Source organism: Schistocerca nitens, chromosome 4 (genome assembly GCF_023898315.1).
Source record: "Schistocerca nitens isolate TAMUIC-IGC-003100 chromosome 4, iqSchNite1.1, whole genome shotgun sequence".
Taxonomy (NCBI): domain Eukaryota; kingdom Metazoa; phylum Arthropoda; class Insecta; order Orthoptera; family Acrididae; genus Schistocerca; species Schistocerca nitens.
Window position 1 is genome coordinate 976,805,081 of NC_064617.1, and position 20,602 is coordinate 976,825,682.

Sequence of the window (20,602 nt, forward strand, 5' to 3'; positions counted from 1 at the left end):
TGCTCTGCAGATGATGAAAGGATTGAAAGAATGTACGTGGGTAAGTCAATTATTATCCGCAATTTAGTTATATTTTAGTTTATTTTGGTAGTACTCTCGTTTTACGTTGATGACGCTTGCTTTATTTATTTGTTGTTATATCTTTCCAATTTTCAAGCTGCTAGGTTAGTTTCGTTATCGCTGCCGTGCTGTTGATCATGGCTGCTCCGCAGTCAATTTGTAACAAAGAAGAGCAACGTTCAATGATCCGTTTTTTTGTGGTTATAATGCGTATCAGGGTCCGAAATTCATCGAAGACTTTCAGTACAGTACAGAAACAGTGTTTCGCCACAATGAACTGTCTATGAATAGATTGAAAAATTCTGAAATGGTCGCACATGTGCTAAGCACGATGAAGGAGCTGGACGACCGTTTACCGCCACAAATGAAGAAACCATTGAGAATTCACGTGAAATGATGCTCTTAGACAGACGATTTACTATTGACGAAGTGGAACATCGTCTGCAAATTATTCATGGTTCTGCCTACGAAATCAGCCACAACAGACATGGGTTTCATAAAGTTTGTGCAAGATGGGTCCCAAAACAACTCACACAGTTGCATAAAAAATGCACTTGGACATCTGCAAAAAACATTTGGATCACTATGGTAACAAAGGAGACAACTTCTTAGACAGGATCATTATTGGTGTCGAAACATGGATCCATCATTACGAGCCGCAGAGTAAACGGCAGAGTATGGAATGGAAACATCAAAATTCTCTATGCAAGAAAAAGTTCAAGACCCAACTGTCCCGCAGGAAAACTGATGCTTGCGGTTTTTGGGATGTGCAAGGTCCAGTATGGAAATGGAAATGAAGTCCCATGCTTCTTTACAGAGCGTAGGGGAACGATGCAGGAGACCCGCACCACCTTACTAGGCAAGGTCCTAATGGAGGTGGTTTGCCGTTGCCTTCCTCCGACCGTAATGGGGATGAATGATGATGATGAAGACGACACAACAACACCCAGTCATCTCGAGGCAGGAAAAATCCGTGACCCCGCCAGGAATCGAACCCGGGACCCCATGCTCGGGAAGCGAGAACGCTACCGCGAGACCACAAGGGGCGGACGCAAGGTCCAGTACTGGAACGTTATGGGGAAAGCGGCACAACAATAAACAGTGTAGGTACAGGAGATGCTTACTGCCAGGGTAAAGCCTGCAATTCGAAGCAAACGCCGAGGACTGCCGTCAAAAGGTGCTATGTTGTTGCACGACAATGCCCGTCCAAATACTGCTGCCCACACTGCCGAAACGCTCCAGAAACTCAAATTTGAAGTACTAGATTATCCTCCATATAGTCCAGATCTTGCCCCTTCCGACTATCACTTGTTTGGTCCACTCAAACAGGCATTAAGTGGCCATCGATTTGCCTCTGACGAAGCAGTGAAAGAAGTGGTGCATTCCTGGCTTGCAGCTAAACCAAGTATCTTCTTTATGAGGGCATCAGGAAGCTTGTACAACGATGAACCAAGTGCATTGAAATGCAAGGAGACTATGTCGAAAAATTATGTGTTTGTAAGTTTCCTGTTTGATTACAATAAAATTTTGTAACTACTTTGCAGATAATAATTGACTTACCCTCGTATGATGAGATAAAGAAAATTATTTGGTTAGTTAAGGGAGATGACTGTTTTATTGTGATGGTTACTAGATTTTGGTAGTAGAGAAAGGAAGAGAAGGAAAAACATGGAATGGGGAAAGAGAACGAAAGAAAAGGCCACCTGGTAGAATTTTGCACAGAATATAGTATAATAATGGCTAACAGTTACTTACGGAATCAGGAAATAAGTTTTACACACGGAAGAGATGTGGGGACATTGGATGGTATTAGACTGATTATATAATGGTAAGACAAATATTTGGAAACCGGATTTTAGACTGTAAGACAGTTCCCAGGGCAGATGTAGACTCTGACAATAGCTTATTGGTTACAAACTCCAGATAAAAACGAAAGAAATCGAAAGAAATTGCAAGACTTTGTTGAGAAGCAGTAGACAACGTTGGTTTGATATAAGGGTAAGGAAGTCCATAGATAACAAATGGATAATCTGAGAGATGACACAGGGAAATCAGCAGAGGATCAATTTGGTAAAAAGACAAGGCCTACCAGAAATCCCTAGATGACTCAGAGCATATTAAACTTAATCAGCAAAAGGGAAAAAAAACAGCAAATCAAGGAGTCGAAAGGGAAAAGGAACGTCTAAACAATGAGATTGAAAGAAAGTTCAAGATGGCTAAGCAGGAATGGCTAGAGGATAAATCTAAGGATGTAGAAGCATGTATATTTAGGGAAAAGAAGGTTGACACCCGTATGAAAATTAGAGAGACCTTTAGAGAACAGAGAAGCAACTGTATGAATAACAGCAATTCAGATAGGAAGCCAGTTCTAAGCAAAGAACTGATAACTGAAGGGTGGTAGGAATACATAAAGGACCTGTGTAAGGGGAACAAACTTGATGACAGTATTATAGAGAAAGTGGAAAAAGTAGGTAAAGATGAAATGATAGATATGATACTGTAAGAAGGATTTGACAGAGTATTGAAAGACCTCATGAAAACAAGGCTCCTTAAGTAGATGACAATTCCACAGAATTACCGAGATCTTTGGGAGAGACAGCCATAACAAACTTATACCATCCGTTATGCAAGACACGTACAGGTGAAATGCCATAAGACTTCAGGAAGATAATAATAATGCAAATTCCAACGAGGGCAGATACTGACATGTGTGAATACTACTGAACCAAGTTAATAGGCTATGGATGCAAAATAGTGACACGAATTATTTACAGAAGCAAGGAAAGACTGGTAGATGTCAATCTTCAAAAGATCAGTTTGGGTTCCAGATAAATGTAGGAATATATAAGGCAATACTGACTCTATGACATATTTTACAAAGTAGGTTGAAGAAAGACAAACCAACATTTATAGCTTTTCTAGATTTTAGAAAGTTTTTTACAATGAGGACTGGATTATGCTCTTTGAAATTTTAAAAATATCAGGGATAAAATAGAGAGCCAAAAGAATATATTCAACTTGTCCAGAAGCAGACTTCTGTCATATGAGCCAAAGGACATGAAAGGCAAGTCATGTTTGAGAAGGTAGCGAGATAGGGTTGTAACCTATCATCGATGTTAGGCAGTCCATATATTTAGCAAACTGTGAAGAAAACCATGGAGGAATTTGGAGTTGGAATTAAAGTTCAGTGAGAAGAAACAAAAACCCTGCAGTTTGCCAGTGACATTGTAATTTGGTCAAAGATGGTTCAGGAGTTTAAGAGCAGGTGAACGTAATGGATAGCGTCTTGAAAAGAGATTAAAAGATGAACATCAATCTACATCTAATTCTGCATGACTGCTCTGCAATGCACATGAAAGCGTACTGCAGATGGTCCAACGAACCAGATTGTTTCTCTACCATTGCACTCTTGAACAGAGCGTGGAAAAAATGAACACATAAATCTTTCCATGCAAGTTCTGATTTCTCATATGTTATTATAATGATCATTTATTCATATGTTGGCATGTATCAACAAAGTATTTTCGCAGACTGAGGAGCAAGTTGGTGATTGAAATTTCGTGAAATAACTTATGCAACTACAAAGTCTTTGTTTCAGTGATTACCACCCAAACCCGTGTATCACGCTTGCAACACCCTCTCCCCCATTCGGTGATAATACAAAACGAGCTGCATTTTTTTTAAATTTTTCGATCTCCTTCATCAAAACTATCTTGTGAGGATCTGTTACCACAAAGCAGTACTCCAGAAGAGGAAAGACAAGGATAATGTAGGTATTTAGGTTTACCATGAATAATGTAGGGAGTTTCTTTATTAGATGTGTTGCATCGTATAACTGTTGTGCCAGTTAAACAAAGTCTTCGATTTACCTTCTCCACAACATTATTTATGTGATGGTTCCAGTTCCAGTTGTTCTAATTGTAATCCTTTTGTGTTCAGTTAAATCAAGAACCTTTAGATTTATGTGATTTGTTGTGAAAGCGAAATTTAATGGATTACATTTAGTTCTCATGTGGATGACCTTATTGAATCAACCGCCACTTTTTGCTCTGTACAGATATCTTGTCTAAATCATATTGATCATCTGATGGCAGCATGATCTGCAAACAATCTAACAGGGATGCTCAGATTGTCTCCTAAATCATTTATATAGATTAGGAAGAGCAGAGGCCCCTTATATCACTTCCTTGGGGAATACCAGATATCACTTTTGTTTCACTCGATGACTTTCTGTCAATAACTACAAACTGTGACCTTTCTGACAGGAAATCACGAATCCAGTTGCACAACTGAGACAGTACTCCACAGTCATCCAATTTGATTAGAAGTCGCTTGTGAGGAATGGTGTACAAAGCCTTCTAGAAACCTACAAAATTGGAATCAGTTCGAGTTCCTCCGCCAATATACTCATTACTTCATGTGAATTAAGAGCTAGTTGTCTTCCACAAGAGAGATATTTTCTGAGTCCACGGTGACTATGTGTCAATAGATCGTTTCCTTTGTGGTAATTCATAACTCTCTAACACAGTAAATGTTCCTAAATCCTACTGCAAATCAGTGTCAGTGATGTGAGTCTGAAGTTCAGCGGATTACTCCAGTTCCATCTCTTGAGCATTGGTGTGCTCTGTGCGACTTTTCACTGTGTAGGTACCGTACGGTTCTTCCATCGAGTGAGCAATTGTATATGATTGCTAACTGGTATAACCACCCCCTTGGACATGCTGTTAACATTTCATTCATGAATTTCTAGTGAACATCGCTATTTTTGCAATACGAGGTCTATTGGAAAATTATTCGACCTTCGGTTGGAAAAAAAACTGGCTTACCTGCAGCACTGGTCACCTAAACAACGCCAAAGTAGACACTTCTCCCAGCGGTGCCGCCATTGTTGGAAGCTTGTCGAAAAAGTCTCTTTCGGAATGAAGTTAAGCTCGGCTGTCGTTGCTGCCATAATGTCCTCAATTGTCTGAAATCGCGTTGTTTTCAGTGGCATCTTGAGTTTGGGGAACGGCAATAAGTCTCAGAGGGCCACATCAAAAAGTAAGGAGACTGTTTAAGCACGGGAAACTGATTTTTCGCCAAAAATGTCTGACTCAAGCCCAATGAATGTGCTGGAGCATTGTAGTGATGAAGGTGCCAATTTCCTGTTGAGCACAAGTCCGGTCTCTTGCGCCACACAGCATCACTTAGGCGACAGACGACATCCCTGTAGTACTCTTTGGCGACCTTTTGATCCTGTGTTGCATACTCATGGTCTACCACACTGTGGGAGTCAAAGAAAGCAGTCAGCTTCACCTTTACATTGCTGCGCAATTGTTGGGCTTTCTTTGGTGTTGGTGACAAGGTATGCTTCCACTGTGATGATTGAGGATTTGGTTTTGGGTAATACCTGTACTCCCAGAACTCGTCACCAGTGATTATGGTGTTCACGAAGTTGGGTCACTGTTTGTGGAGTCTAGCATGTCCTTTAAGACTTCAAGAAGAAGTCATCTCTTCTGCAATTTCTCTGATAGTCACATGACGGTCAGTATCACCACGGTATGCACTTTGGCACTGACCTGTTCATTTTGGTATGTTGATTGCCGTACGGAGAGCGGCTCGCTCTCCATCGATGTGCGGCAGTCTTTAGACGGGTTAATCCACTCCTTAATCCGTGTGATACCCTTAGCATAGTCATCGAAAGCTGTCTGAATCTTCTGTACGGTTTCCACATGGTTGTCACCCAGTTTCAGGCAAACTCTGATGCAGTGGCTCCGCTACATTCGTTCCGCCATTTCCCTTGCAATGAAAAACCTATGCTAGCACTAAACACTATTTCACTCAACTGCTGCTAGCCAGCAACTGACTAGAGGCAGGAAATATTCATGCGTGCCATGAAGGTTCATGGTCGACCCATGCAAGCATGCTAGATTCAAATCCATCATGCCATGAAGGTTCATGGTCGACCCATGCAAGCATGCTAGATTCAAATCCATCAGGTTTTCACAAAAAAAGGTAGTATATTTTTCTAATAGACCTTGTGTAACGTTTAATTTTCGAAGAGAAGGAGTTGTGTGATTACTTAAGTTATGTAAGGCATTAATGAATAGGGGTTGGCGTCCATTAAAAATCATGATTCAAGTGTAAAATGTCTAGGTCTTTTAGTAGAAGACTGAAGCATGATGCTGACTTTCGATTTTGACGTTTTTTTATATTATTATGTTCACTCATTACTAGCTTGTTTATAAACATTATGTATTATATAGCACATTATAACATAAACAGATTTAACACAAAATGGAAGAATTTGCTTGTACACTTTCTCACAAGTTTAAAACAATGATTATATGTGCAGGTATGTAAGAAGTTTAAAAGTTCATAAGAAGTGTGTGCATTGATATGAAGAACTGACATCAGGTGTTTTGGCTCGAATCCCAAGTATATAAAAAACATTGTTCATTCCAGAAGCATCTAGAAGCTTCTATTAGTCAAATTTATTAATCGTACAAGATCCACTTTTAAGGATAGAGATAAATTTGAATGAAATATGTTTTTTATAACTACAAAATTTACAGAAATACTATAGAAACAAAAGCTATTTACGAATTACGAAAATAAATTCAACAATTTTTAATAGGTACCATGTAAATAGTAGCATATATTTAATTTTTCATGAACTGCAGAATTATTTATGAAAACGTTATGTGTGTTTTTAGAACATAATGACAGTACTCCATTTACTGAACAATACATTTGAATGAAATGTTGGGTAAAGAACATTTGGAAAATATTCGATCCATGTGGCATTTGTAACAAGTAATATCAGTAAAAAATTAATAAATTACATTTTGCATACATTCATACTCTGTTTTGAATCTAAATAATTATAAAGTGAAATTCTTAAGATAACTATTTTTTGTGGTGCAAAATTATCACACAGAAACATGACAAAATGTTGTTATGTTATGGATAGATTTGGAAAGATATTAAATTACATGGACACACCAACATTTTGCTTAATTGTGTGAGAAATATGAATTTCATACTTTGTAGCCAAAAATCGGAATAAACATTACAGAAATTGGGTTGGGATCACAAAATTCGGTTAATAGAGGAAGTTGTCATAAATCATGGGTTGTTATATAACAGAGCTATTATATCAGCATCCTATGAAAGGGAACTAACTGATACACAGTCTGGACCAGAAGTTGTCTTTATTGAGAGATTTAAGCTGCTCCACAAGACAAAGGATAACTAATTGTTCATGTTTCTCACGTTGGCAGCTGTACTTCATTCGAATTGTGGACATCTACTTCATCTTCTTTGGTGAAGAAGTTTTGGAGAACTGACTGTAGTAACTCTGCTTCAGTAATACTGTCATCGGTAACATTGCCACTGCTGTCATGCAGTGAAGGTGTACTTTAGATTTGACTAGAATCTGTTTGGATTTTCAGCAAGATTTCCAATCAGTGTTTCCTTGTGGAAACTATTAAAATCATTTCAAATTGTAGTCCATACTAAATAGGGAGCTTCAGTAAAACGTCACCAATGTTTGGCATGCTTCTTTCGTTGCTTCTGATCTGTATTGTGTACCAAGAGGAATCAGTTCCATTAATCTGATATAAACAAACACTTGCCATCAGCATTAGTTCTTTAAATTTAAGCCACATCTAGTACGTGCTTCCACGAACATCCTGTTGAATGAACATGTGTAACTGTGCACCATAGAAATAGAGATAAACTGCTTCAGTTGTAAAAGGCTTTTACATTTCCAAAACCATGATTGGTTTCTGGCTAACAGATGCACATCATCAGGTGTAATATTACCAAAAACAAGCAAGAAAAAAACACTAAAATTTTTTTTTCAGAAATGCTTGTAAGCATAAGGCATTGGGTATTAATAAAAACTATTTCTTATAAAATTTCACCTGGGGTCAGGCTAACTGAGGTAAAAATTATAGGAATCATCACATACCAATGGCGGTTGGGGTACCAAGAATGGAAACAGCCTTTATACTTAGAAAGGCATAATACAGACTAACAGGTTTAAATTTACATCACTTGTTGAGACCCTTAGTGCCATGGGACTGAGTAGAGCAGAGGCGACCACCACAAGTAAAGGCATGGCATGGAGTGGTGCAAGCAGAGAAAGAAAGGAAACAGGTAAACTAGTAAATCGGTGAGGTTACACTATAGTCATCTATCAGGATGACTAGGAAGTGTCACATCTGCGTTCTTAGTACCTTAATCGCCTCTGTTCTGTGAAGTTTCTCATATTTTTCAGCGCAACTGGTTCATTACAGGTAGAATTTTAGATAATATTGAAAGATGGCAGTGCCTTCCGATCAGGCCACTGGAGTGGTAATACCCATTGGGCACTTCTCCTTTCATTTTGTTTCGGTGATTATTATACAATTTAATTCGCCTTTCCCTGATTAGTATTAATCTGATGGACTGTTAGGGTCAGGGTAAACCACTGATTGATCTTACAATACCTGCATGAGTTGAGTAGCAGTATTAGAATTAAACTCGGCTATAGAGATAGATTTTTGGACGCTTGAGGTGACCATTGCATTAGGGGCAGCTGTAGAACTTTCCCCGAGCAGCGAGCGAGTATGCAGATTCCTTTGTAGTCACCAAAACTGGTCATGGGCCCTGCAGGGCAGTGGGTTATGGGTCGCGATTCTGATGGTTGGCCTTGTTCGGCTAGTGGCCAAGCAGGAGGGTGAGATCGCCCGAAACTGGTGGCGCCAGCCATCCATGCGCCAGTCTAACTGCTTCACTAGCGAGTGGACGTGGTATGGGAGCCTCGCCTCCTTATCGCGTGTGCAGGTCAAGGTAAAGCGGCGTCGGGCTGGCGCCTAGTTACTAAGTTTATTACAACAACGAATTTCTTCAGATGTCGCACTTCTTAGATGCCGCCGCGCCTCGCCAAAACGGCGACCACTGAATCGTTTTATGGACGAGATGGAGCTTGTTTTCGCTAGGAAGCTTCCCTCATCTTGTGAAATGCGCCGGGGGTTTGGTTGCAGGACCTCTAGGCACTGTGCGCTGTTTTTTTGGAGAACGGAAAGTGTACTGTACTGCAGAGATTGGTTGAGAAAGATTGGGTCTCCTTGCTAGAAAACATGATTGGCACAGTAACCACTATCGGGCCATAATAGGTTTATTCGAGAATATCGAGGGGAATGTCTGTTTTTCCGAAGGTTTTGAGCAACGGGGAAGGCAATCACTTGCTTCTCGATCGTCGCGGAGAACAATGGCTAGAACTCTTCTGTTTCTGTGGCGAGAGCAGTTAGTTGTTAAGACATCCGGACACCCGGACGAAACTTTATATTTTCGCAGATGTGAGACAATGACCGGCGGACGTGTGGGTCATCTCCCGCAGTACGACGCTACAGCAGCACCTGCACGCAGACGACAGTATCTCGTCTTTCACTAGCTATATCAGTAACATTGCGCAGCTTCGGCAAATTCAGAAGCCTCGCAGTAGTCACTCCCAGTGTCCATTGCATGCTTAATTATATTTTTATGTAAGAGACCAGTCAGTGGAACGATACAGCAGAGTGTGCTTGCCTAGGCTGGCATCCTTCCACTCAGTAGCCAGTCTCAATTATACGTAAATTCCAGTTAGGTTCCCCAATCTACTGCCAACCAACCTGAGTTCGTGTTAATGAAATGTTATACGGTTGAAGTTTCTGTTTACATGTCTGTTCCCTCTTGACCTTGATATTACTTAATAAATCTCTTTGTGATACTGTAAGTCCTTGTTATCAATTTTTCAATGACACCCTTTCTCACTCCCTACGATGACATTTATTTTGTTGTGGGTTTGAAGTAATTAAATTAATTTTCTGTCTAGTTAGCCAACTCAGGGGTGATCCACACTGGGGGCCACTAGTCAGATTACCTTGCGCTATTGATAAACGTGGCACCTCTTGGGTGTGGTGGTTACGACTTTTTAGTCGTTTGGCAGACAGAGAACTGCCGCCACCACAGGTTAGCTTGCAAGGTAGTTCTTATTTGTACTCGTTGCCTTATGCTTACAAGCATTTGTGAAAACAATTTTCTTTAGCGTTTTCTCTCGATTGTTTTCAGCAATATTACACCAGTTGATTGGTATGTTAACCCAAACCCAGTCTTGATATTGGAAGCATAAAACCCTTTTACAACTGACGCAGTTTATTCCATATTTACTTACATAGTTAGTTTGGAAGGCATGGAAACCTTCTCTCAGGAAGGCACAACCGAATTTTCATCTGCTTTTTGAAATAGATATATTTTGCTTTTATTTTTGATGGAACTGGAAGTTACAGTATTCAGTCTCAATACAATGCCCTTCTGGTCACTTGTCCCTGTATCCCTCATGATGCTCTAATTTGCTTAGGAATACTGGTTGCTAAGAGAGCAAGTATGTTTTTACGACCACTTACAGTTCCTGAACTAACAGTTCAAATTAATCTTTGGAGACGGTATTTAGTACAGTTTCAGACGATGTTTTATGCCCACCACCGACTCCAAAAGTGTATTTTCGCTAACATATTGAGGGTAGACTGAATTCGCCTCTATCGTTAATTTTGTGAGTGGGGGACCTATTTAAAATGACACACAAAGTTTCTTTGAACTGTACGGTAATGGCATCATCTGAGTCAATAGATAGGCAAAAGCAACCAATTACTAGTTTATTCTGGTTGGCAAGTGTAACCTCTGCCGACAGTAACTCACAGGAGCTGCCCACTTCGATTTAACTACGAGAGAAACTACTAATAACTAACAAATACGCCACCATCAGCTTTATACAGCGTGAAAATTAATAAGACCGACAAACTGCAGGGATGGATTCCTTATAGGAAATTTTGGAAGAAAGGTCCTGTGAATATGTGTCCGGAAATGCACCGTTGCCACAGTAGATGGAGCTGACGAATGACAGGTTCTCTGACCACGTGCTATGTGTGTTGCAAGGTCACAGAGTATTGTAAGTACCGGAATGGTCCGGTATTAAATGTCGGGAACAACCTGAGATGGTCCTTGTTTACAGCCAAGCAGATGGAAACTGTACCAAAACAAGTAGCATAACAGACACCAATCACAACACACATTTCAAGCCCTTGACGGGCGTTTGTGTTATAATGGGTCACTTCAGACAGACTAAAGTGCAGGGAAGTGGAGGACTGTTCATGCACCAGATATGGAGCTTATACTAGGGTTCGTCTCACTATCCTGTAGAACCTTGCCCTCCAAATCTGGCGTACGCACAGCCCACTGCTCCCTCCACTTTCGTCTGTCAGAAAGGACCCATGATCATACAAACGCCGAAAAAGGGTTTGAAACGTTGTGTGATGTGGCAAGTGACTGTGAGTGTCCTTATTTTGGTATAGTCGTACTGCCTCTCGACCGTTTCCATAGTCTTGGCTCTACACAAACACCATCTCGGATTGTTTCCGACGTGAATACCGAACCATTCTGTTCCTTGCGATATTCTGCATCAATCACACAGCCTGCAACACACGAGGAACCACAGCACTTGGTCAGAGGAACTTCCATTCGTCAACGTCCACTACCACGACAATGATGCATTTCCAGACACATGTTCATAGAACCTTTTTTTTCCTCCATTTCGTCAGGAATCCGACCCTCCAGTGTGTCGGTTTTATTGGTGTTCACCATGTACAAACTATCAGTTCAGAGCTCTATTAGACCCTTTCCAAAAGTTTCGGGTGAAATTATCTCCAGCTTTCGCCAGCTTTCAATGCCTATAACGATTTGACCTTCAGTGCTTTCTGTTTGTGCTTGGAGTTTTGGTTGTTTCCCAACACAGCTCCGACAATTTAGAACAGCAATTGTTTCCTAGGTCTACCATCATCCTGTGTTTGCCCTGCGCCTTTTGAGACTAAACCCCCTTCTGTACTTTCCTGAGACCCTTTACCCCGCCACAAATGTAGAGTCCTCCTGTGTATAACAGACCCATGATCTGGGAGTTGAGGTTAATGTCCCGTCGACATCGATGTCATTAGAGCAAACCGCGCACTCTATTAAATGAGCCCTACAACCCACTGTCCTGTGGGAGTGCCGAGTGGAGACACCTCTACATCATCAGAATAGTGTTGCTGAACTTGTAGAGCGTCGTTCTGCGCCAGTAAAACATGATTAACAAGTTGATATTTATGCATTCAGATTTACAGTTCTGCATCTTCTCGTCAGCCTCGGCTGAAGCCATACGCCATTGACATGGAGGAATTCTGCTGACTCCTGTTGTTGGCTCAGCTCTGCTAGTACCAGTCCACTACACGAGCAGTTCGGCTGAAGTCTTTTGGGCTGTTTTCTAGCAGGCAGAGCGGTAGCGCGAGATTATGCCCCCACACTACATTAGAGCGTCCTCTGTCCTGCCCCAGAAGACGATGATGATCCACACTGATCCACTGGGATGAAACGATCTGTCAGAAATTGTGCAGTGGGCTGATCCTGGCACCACTGGACACTTTGGCCCTAGCATCCAGAAGTGCATGCAGCAACTATCAGGGGCAGGAACCCCAGATGACCCCCTCAGCCAGCAGTGACGATGATGTTAGTGTGATGTGTACCACAATATATACTGGTGTTGAAAGAAACTCAGTCTCCACTCGGTGATGTGGTAGGTGACAGACATGAAGTCCCTTGAGTGGCAGGTCATGATTACTTGGATGTTGTCGTCTCGAGAATGGCAAGCAGCATATTCACGAAAAGTGATGCAACATCTGGTACATGGATGTCACTACACCAAAATAATCATTGAATCGTGTGTTTCGGTATGAACGACATTAATCCCAATAACAATCTGAAGTCAGAGATAGAAAACTATGGTACTTATGAAGACGATTGGGAGGCGACAACATGCGGCTCTGTTCATTATGATCGAATGTGGCCGGATTCCTTACTAGTTATCAGTGGTCCTCATTCTGCTGCGTTTGGTTACCAGTTTGGTACAGACTCTTAACTGAAATGTCTAGGCTCTGACAGGTGTTACCGAATCGAGGTACGGCCTGTTGCTCCATGCAGCAAGTGCTAACGAATACATCTCTGACTCACTCTCACTCAGTCGACGTTCTAGTGAATGTGTAGCTTGTACCTGGTGACTGTCGCTGATGTTGCAACTTGTAATCACGCACACGACCGACTTACAGTGTTATTTGTTTCTTTCTCCTACCTGTAGCTGACCAGCATGAACTTAAGAAAAATTTTAATTTCTTCCCATTTTCTACTCTATAGTGTAGCATTCCCCTCTTCTTTAGGAAATTAGTTCTGAATTTTACTTTCTCTATCTATTGCTAAACTAGTCTATACATGTTTCGTATTTACAGTTTAATATGACTGCAAGTTCAAGCTCTTTGTTGCTTCTTGAGCTGAACTGTAAGGCTCTTAATTTTAGTCTGTGTTAACTTGATTATCTAACTTTATATTGTCTTTCTCGTGTGTTTTTCTACTACTAATACTCTTTACAGTTTCTGTTCCTAATTCTTATCACTAGTATATATCTATAGGAGGTGAGATACCATAGCGGCAGTAAGCCACCAATAGAGGCAAAACACCCTGATCACGAGGATATTATTCATTAAACAGAGCACTAGTACAGAGGAACTAGTCAATCACATTGTTGAGCTCTCACTGAACTCATGTTGGCTGTCCCAAAGTGCTTCCACACCGCTTGTACCAAAGATGTTCGATCGCTCTAGGATGAATGTTCCCACAGAGCTTCGCTGGAAGTGCAGAGCACTGTGGGATGTGGCGACCAGCTTGTCTCAACAGGTGTAGGTGTGCCAGGCGGCATTGCTGTTTGCGGTGGTGCAGATGCATGTGACTAGCTGGCCTGTGTGTGAGAACTGCAGAGGGCCTGACCACACCATTTCTTGTAGAGTGTGCAGGAGCATAACTGTATGGCTGGTGCTTGCGTGTGGCGTGATTGGACCATTTCTAGCAGAGGATGAAGTAGTGTGGCAGATGCTATACATATGATAGTGGGGTTAGGTTTTGCAATGTTCATCTGATGCAGCCATACTGTGAAGTCGGAGGTGTGGGATGGTCAGTTGGCTCATACGGAGACGTGGCAGAGTCACATAGCTCTTGTGGTCGCTGAAATACCATGTTGCATGCATCAGTATTGTGGCTGTTGAGGTGGGTGTATTCGTCGTCCAGTGATAATGGAGGATTTTCATCTTGCAGCGTCCACGCTGATTTGAGACTGTTAAGCAAGGCAGGGGTATGTTTCTGATTAATCAAAACGTCAAAAGTATGGGTTCAATGTTTGAGCACTTTGGAGGGTCTCAAATAAGGAGGTTGCAGTGCAGGACATGTGTTGTCATCTCGCAAAATCATGTGGTCACAGTGTTCAAGATCTCTATGGACGAATACCTCCAGTGTGGAGTGTGGCGACGGTAGGGATTCATGTGCGGTGTATGTGATTTTTGAAGCATTCTACCAATATTGGAAGACAGAACTCAGCAACGTAGGGTGCGGAGAGAGTATAATCTACAGAGAGTGCAAAGGGTTCTCCATACACCACTTTGGCGAATGAAGACTGAAGGTGCTCTTTAGATGCAGTCTGTATGCCTAGTAGCACCTATGAAAGGGCCTCGATCCATGATCCCCTGTAACACAAGAGCGCTGCTTTCATTGTTCCATGTCACTTCTCCACAAGCTCATTGCTTTGTGAGTGGTAAGCAGTGATGTGGAAATGGTTGATCCCAGAGAGGCAGCAAAGAGCGTTAAAAGGGGCTGACTCGAATTGTTTGCACTGGTTGGTCGTAATATGGTCGGGTATGCCAAAGTGAGCAGTCCACAGTTCGACAAAAGTCCATACAATGGTGTCCGCCGTGATATCATAGAGGGGGTCTACCTCCACCCAGCAAGTGGTTCTATCAATGGCAGAGAATGTAACGAAATCCTTCAGACTCAGGCAGTGGCCTGTCGATGACTATGTGGACATGTTTGAAATTTGCTGTCAGGATGGAAAAGTTGTCTAAGACAAGTTGAGAACGGCATCCAGTTTTTCTTGTTTGGAAGGGTAAACAACACCATGCCCAATGGAGACCGCCATGTTTTACATTACATCACACAAAATGGTCTTTAATCAGCTGTGTCTTTGCCCTGGCCCCAGGCTGGCTGAGGTAGTGAAGCCTGTGAAATACTTCATGTCGCATGTTGAGGGGGACAAGTGGGCATGGTCTCAAAGTGATGTGGTGGTTGTCAAAGACAAAGTGTGTCGTTCAGTCTGAAGGCTCGTTTGTCCCTCAGTGAGTAGTTGTGTGATGGCAGGATCGTTTGCTTGTTATTGTGCCACATATGCGTTATCTTATTGTAGGGAGACTGCAGAAAGACATGAGAAATAATCGGCAATGGTTTTATCGGCTCGTTGCACGTGTATGATGTCTGTCATGCATTGTCTCTACAGTCGAAGTGAGGGAAATGCTTGGGGCTGGCGTCTGTGGATTGATTGCAAATAGCATCGACCGTGGGCTTATGATCTGTAAATATTGTTACATGGCGACTTTTGATGTCTTCATTCAAATAACGAATGGTGAAGTAAACTGTGAGCAGCTCATGGTCAAATGATGACCATTTCGATTCCGCGGCCGACAGTTTCTTGTAGAAAAATTGAAGTGGTTGTGGTACCCCATTAACAATCTGTTTGAAGAACTGCCTCAATTGCAGTGTCGCTCGTGTGTGTTGTGTCAATTATGCATCCTGTTGCGGGTGTACCCATGTAACAGCTTGAACCAGGCAGTTTTTGGAGAGATGAAATGCTTCAGTCATTTCTGGGGTTCAAGGTAATTTCCTTTCCCCGTGTTTTCCTTTCAAGGCATTTGATAGCAGGATTTGCAACTCAGCTTCCTGTGGGAGATATCGGTGGTAAAAGATTAGAATCCTCAGGAATGGTCGTAGGTCGTGGTGCGTTTCGGGGCGAGAAAGGTCTTGCATCAGTTGTCAGTTTGATACCAGCAGCATTAAGAGTGTGCCAGAGGAAGGTGACCTCTGTCTGATGAAGTTGTGATTTCATATCGTTACTGACCATTTCGTCCTCCTGCAATGTGGCTAGAACTTGTTCTTGGTGTTGTGTGAGTGCTAGCCTGCAGAATACCAACATGAGAAGATGATTTCATTGTTTAAATAAATGAAATAAATAAATAAATATAGTAGATGGGGAAGCGGAATAAGAGGCTGCCAATGAACTTCTGCCAAGTCTGTGCAGCATTTTAAACCTGTTTGGCATAAAGAGATATTCAAACAGTGTGAAGGGAGTTATAGTGGCAGTGGTTTGGATGTCATAGAGGTGCATCGGTATTTGTGGGTAGACACATTTGCAATCAATCATGTTGAAAACTGTAGCCGCTCAAGAGTGTGTGTAAAGTCCTGCATGTTGGGAAAGGGGTAGCGGTTACGTTCGAGAGTTGAGGTCCCTGTAATCACCACACAGTCTGATAGCGCCATTTTCATTAGGAACAAACTTGATCGTGCAAGCCCAGTGAGTACATGGAGGACGAATAATTCCTGCTTGAAGAGGTTCAACTGTGGCTTTGGCAAACTGTAGATCCGGGGTTACTAATCGTCATGGTTTATGTCAAACTCGGGGTCCACCCATGGTTATTATGCAATGCACGGTTCTGTCGTGAACAGCACAGATTGTGTGCATATGTGTGAGGCGACAGGGTTGGAAGCACTGTTAGTAGAAACTGTGCACTGTTGTTTTCTGATCTTGGGGTGGCCGTCGGTGGCTGGCGGCGTCTGTATTCGCATGATGTGTGTTGGGGAGGGGACGTGCCCACACGAGGGAAGTGGGGACATGTCCAGGTGTTTGTTGTCTGTCATGCGGAGCTGCTCATATTCTGCTGCTAGGACTGCAGTGGCAGCAGCAATGCGTCATCAACGCTCATCGTTTTCTGTTCAGAGTGATTATGTCTTCGTGCTGCAAGCAGTATAGCACTGATGTGTGTGGAGATTGTCCATTGGCGCATTTGTAGAGAATGTCATGGATGGTGCGATCATGGGGGAGTGCGACAGGTGCCAGCTGTGGAGGCATGGAAGAGCCAGAGATAGCTTGCACTCGTTTGCCTGAGATGTGCATGAACTGTAAGACATCAGGCAAGAACTGATGACGTCGTAAAAACTCGATTCCAATGACTGGTTCTACCATGTTGGTAACCAAGGAGGTCCATGGACACTGGAGTGTGTCTGACAAGTGCACAGTGTGTGCAACAGTGTCATATACACTAATGTTGGAGTTATTGGCAACCTGGAGCGCGAGGGCTCAAAAGTCAGATAGGAGAAGCAATGAAGCGAACTTACATCGGAGCTCTTGTCGATTAGTGTATGTTGATCTGATGCTTTATCCAAAATGAAAAGACATCCATGGGAAACATCTGAGGCAGACGTGTGTGTGTGTGTGTGTATTAGATATTTTGGTAGGTTGGTGAGGTGTCTCATGTTGGAGGGCCCATTGCGACCCTCTTGTTCAGTTTGGTAGCCGCAAGGATCCCAATATTTGCGTGCAGCGTCGCCAAATTGGGTGTGATACCAGTAGCGAGCAGGACCTCAAGCCAGTGTGAGTCACGTGATGTTGTTGGCATGCTTAGCTGTGTGCACTGGTGTGTGTTTCTGCGAAGGAGGCAGGATTACTTTGGTCTGCCATGATTGTGGCCCTTTGTGATTTGTCAGCTGCGTTTGTGCAGTGACAGAGATAGTGCCTGGCACACACGTCACTGAGTTGAATCTTGGGATGCTGTTACATTTTGCCTACAGTGGATGACAGTGATCGTTCTGTCAGCTGTAGCCAAATGCCATCCAACTGCCTCCGTCTCATTCGTGATCATGACGAGTTGGAGGTCTGTCATTAGCTTGACCAAACACAGGGCCCACAGCATGGCTTCTGATATAAGACTGGGGTTGGCTGCGGGATGGAGGTGGCGCCAGAGGTGCGATATTGTACTATCACCCAGTCTGATATCGTACATGACGTCTTGAAGTTGTTGTTTGGGTGTGCGGGATTGTCTCTGTAACCACTCTGATTTGGTCATCTCGTATCTGCTCTCCTCTGGGGGAAACTTGATGATATCATAAATTAGTTCTGAGTAGCCAAACAGTTAGCTGAACAGATGCATATATTTTGATCAGTCATCAAAAGTGCCGGTTGTATGAAAAATGCACTCGAAGATCATGATCCACCAGCTCAGAGTGTTGGTGTTCAAAAGTCAAAGTTTGAGCTCGGCGCCGCCCGAACATTTCAATTTGCTTGTGGTAACACTATGTCCATGACGTTTGTGAAACAAGATGGTTTCCAGTTATTCAAATGTAGTTGGTTATTGCATGGTGAATTGCGAATGTTGAAATACATTGCGCGGTGTGGGAGACATGGGCGATGCAAACATGGCGTTGCTGAGAAGGTTAGAGTCGAGAAGGTACTAGGATGAGTCTGCGAATTCATTGGATTTCACTAATTTAACGCGTTCAGCGTGTGCCACCATTGTTGATGTGGCATCAACGGATTATTCGTTCGCTCAGTTTTTACAGTTGGATTCACACACTGTCAACACCGATCCTGCACTGAATTCATGTGAGCGGCTTCCATTGGTAAAGGTATGGTGGTCCTTCCATACAACTGCCTCATTGTCACTAAGTAGTAACCACAATCGAGTTCGGAGACGAAATTGCACACATTCGCGGTTGACATTGGGTCATCAGTGTAGGATGTGAGAGACTACAGTGATTGTAAGCCACTGACAGAGATAACACACCTGGATCATGAGAATACTGCCGGCCGTGATGGCCGAACGGTTCCAAGCGCTTCAGTCTGGAACCGCTCGACCGCTACGGTCGCAGGTTCGAATCCTGCTTCTGGCATGGGTGTGTGTGATGTCCTTAGGTTAGTTAGGTTTAAGTAGTTCTAAGTTCTAGGGGACCGATGACCTCAGATGTTAAGTCCCATATTGCTCAGAGCCATCTGAGAATACTGTTTATTAAACAGAGCACTACTACAGAGCGTCTAGTCAATCGCATTGTCCTGCTCATATCAAGGTCACTTTCCGCTGTCCCAAAGAGCTTTCACACGTCATGCTAAGATGTCTGGTCGCTCTGGGACGAATATCTCCATATATCCATTCCACGGATATTTGATTGGTCGGTGATTCGTTTGAATGGGGTATTTTGGGTTTTAAGCAGATTGCGCAAGTGAACACTAGAATCAGGATAACATTTGTTGTGGACACGCTATTATTACCTTTTACTTGCAATTTCATGATGTTGGTTTACATGTTGTAGAGTCTGGTCAACTGATATTCTTCCCTTTTCTGAGATTATCAATCCACCTAAAGAGTGTAATAGACTGGAATCCTAGGTTTTGTTGAGAAAGGTTAGTTTCTGTACAGGTAATATGCGTAATGGACCCTTTATCGCCGGCCGCGGTGGCCGAGCTGTTCTAGGCGCTTCAGTCCGGAACCGCGTGACTGCTATGGTCGCAGGTTCGAATCCTGCCTCAGGCATGGATGTGTGTGATGTCCTTAGGTTAGTTAGATTTAAGTAGTTCTAATTGTAGGGGACTCATGACCTCAGATGTTAAGTCCCATAGTGCTCAGAGCCATTTGGACCATTGGATCCTCTGACTAATACAACATCGGTTGAGAAAAGGTAATCAGTTTATTCTTGTGCTACTAACTGAAATATGAAACCATGTCCCAGCTATGTCGCACTTGATTCCATTGATTAGTAATCCGCTATTTCGCAATTTAAGTTTTGTCATCCCTGTTGATTTTCCGTTTCTTTAACAACTGACAATCACTCTTTCCAGTGTAAATATGGAATAGGCCCTAAATACAGTGGTCTCCAGTTTGCTGGAAACATGGCTGCAGGTCTAGAACTTCTATAGCAAGTTGAAAAAGAGAGGGAGGGAGGGAAAGAGAGATAGAGTGTTATATACTTGCGTATGATAAACCTCTTCTCTCGAAAATTTCTCTCCTGTGTTACAACAGATGACGTGTCACTGATCTCATTTGTACTAGGATTGCAGTACACGCAAGGTGCCTATTTGCTTCCACCGCTCTGAGTGGAATACGTAAGTTCTAATTAATGTTCACCGACCTGCAGTCTTCTACAGTTGTTGTCCCCTGCGCAGAAAACAACACGTAGGTCGTGAATTCGTAGTCTTGAGGCTGTAAGAAACTCTTAGTGAGGAATTGATATTATCTGAATAATTAAATTTCCAATTAGTTTGTTTATTAGCAGAACACGAGAAATTGCACAATTACATTCCACTTTAGAATCACAAATAATTTCTATTCTTCAACAAATTAATGAACTGCGTATTTTACGTAAATACTATCACACTGTTCTTAGCTATATGTCCACCAACCATACATTGCCTGCAGCAGACAACATGTCTGTCCTCCGACACAGCCGAACCAGCTCTCACGTTTACAAACAACACATTGCAAATTGTCTTAAGTGATATCGCGGCGGACAATATGTCCGTCCTCCAAGACTGCACAATCAGCTCTGATCTTACCGCCGACCCACATCGTCCGCCATCCAAGTTAGATGCTAT